Source organism: Solanum pennellii, chromosome 9, assembly GCF_001406875.1.
Source record: "Solanum pennellii chromosome 9, SPENNV200".
Lineage (NCBI taxonomy): Eukaryota > Viridiplantae > Streptophyta > Magnoliopsida > Solanales > Solanaceae > Solanum > Solanum pennellii.
In genome coordinates, this window is record NC_028645.1 from 61,585,974 (window position 1) to 61,588,196 (window position 2,223).

A 2,223-nucleotide genomic window follows, 5' to 3' on the forward strand; every position below is an offset into this window, starting at 1 on the left:
TAATAGTGAAAGTAAATAACTTGATTACTAAGAGGAAGAAATTATCTTATTCATTCACACATTCTAACAACATCACCAAATTTAGAGAAACAATTTACCAATAGATTCACTGCTTTCCATTAAATTGATTCAACTTTTATCATCACTTTTTCTAGATTTTTGAAAATCTTAATGAAAAAATATTAATTTGTTATTGTGTGTAAACAACAACAAGACCACCACCAACAATAATAATATCCAATCATTTAAGTACAATTGACAATATATAAAAGAACTAAATAATCGAAAGTACCTTTATTTGAGTCCTCCTGTTTTGGAACCAAAAGTTGACCTGGTTATGGTCAAGCCCTGCTTCCCAACCCAATTATTTTTGTTGATCGTCATCTGGATGCCGATATTTCTTGAAGAATCTTCATTCAAAAATTCAAGAAAAAAACATTATTGATAATTTATTTTAAAATAAATCTAAAATGAAAATAATAAACAAATGTCATAAAAAACATGACAGATTGGCAACTATTTCTCCATCATTAATGAGGTCTTAAGTTCGAGCATTGGAACTAAAGCTTTGGTAAGGAACATTTAACCCTAAAATGGGACTTGATTCCCCACTTGAATTTGAATTTTTTGGGACCTAGATCAATTACCAGATACTCACTAAAGATTGAGGAGTAGTAAGTACTCTTTTATCCTTAACTAGAGGCCTCGTGTTGAGTCATGGGACAAGAGTTGTACCATCGATTAGGAGAGGTTTATCCCCCCAAAGTGAGACTTTCTAATGCAAATCTGAACTAAGCAGATTCTAAATGGGACTTTTCAATGCAAATCTAGATTAGTCGGTCCCTAAAGTGAGATTTTTTATGTGATGTAGATTAGTTGGGTCCTAGAGATATCTAAACACAAAGTTAAGTTAATTACACCTCAAAAGGGGTATCCAACATAATGGGAAATAAACTGTTTGTTCTGATGGTGAAAAAAGTAAGAAAGAAATTGAAATTAAATGAATTTATCTTCTTATGCTAAAAGTCATTTATGACTAATCAAGAATAAATCAGTTCATTTATAAAGATGTATATACATAACAAATTAATCATCGAAATAAACTAATTCAAAACCATTTTAGAAACTCAATTAAAAAAAATAGGAAATGTGAAATCAAAAGTACAAATCTTTTATTGAATATAATGGACATGTGGAGAACAAAAAATACACAAAAAGAAAATCAATAAAAAGGATATCAATTGAACATATTAAATTGCATGTGATTTTATGCAATTTTTTCACATTCTCTTTCATGTATACCATATTTATTTATTTATTTCATTAACATAATTTTGCTAGTATTCTAAAATTAAAGTAGAATGCACCGTTGAGTAATATTATAGACTTATGTTTTCCTATTATTTCAATCATATGTCTGAATGTTATGTTGAAAATTGACATAACACTACATATTAATTTTTTTTTGAGTTTACCATGCTGATATTTCCTATCCTAGTAATTATATTAATTCTTTCAAACAGACCCAAAGTGAACACAAGGAGTCTGAATGTGTTTTGTTTTTTCCTCATAAAAGATTTGGTTTGATAGTAGTAGATATGGTATGTCATTTATAAATTTTATATTTAAATTGCAAGTTAATCCCTTAAATGGACATTTGAGAACAATATTTTAGTTCAAATCACATAATTATTTTTCTAATAGTAATGTAACAACCTGTTTAGTCGTTTTGAGCAGTAGAGTTTATTTCTGGTAATAACTGTCTGGGTCGACGGATCCCACGACGGACCGTCATGGGCACGACGGACCGTCAAGGGGGTCTCATTCCAAAACACTTAGATTCTGAAAATTTGGGTACTGAGATCGACTCTCTGAACTTCACGACGGAATGGCAGGACGGACCGTCGTTGGCGCGACGGACCGTCACAAATCTTTCCACAGAATTAACTCTCTGCACTTTACGACGGACCTGCAGGACGGACCGTCACAGTCATGACGGACCGTCACAGGCTGCGTAACCCTGACTTGGACGGATTTCTGCTAAAAGTTTTTAAGGGGCGTTTTGGACTATTCATGCTTATAGTTATAAAGTTAGTGGATTAATGTTAATAATTCAATTACTTGGGGGTTAAAGGAGAGAACCTTGAAATAAAAAGTGGGTTATTTTTATCATCTTTTATACTTAATTATATGACAATTAGGGTAAAAGAAAAAGGGTTTGAA

General features: G+C 31.4%; 1 pseudogene; it reads right to left on the bottom strand.

Annotated features, from left to right (window-relative positions):
* Nucleotides 1-2,223, bottom strand: part of LOC107030259 — an 89,683-nt pseudogene that overhangs the window by 67,067 nt on the left and 20,393 nt on the right.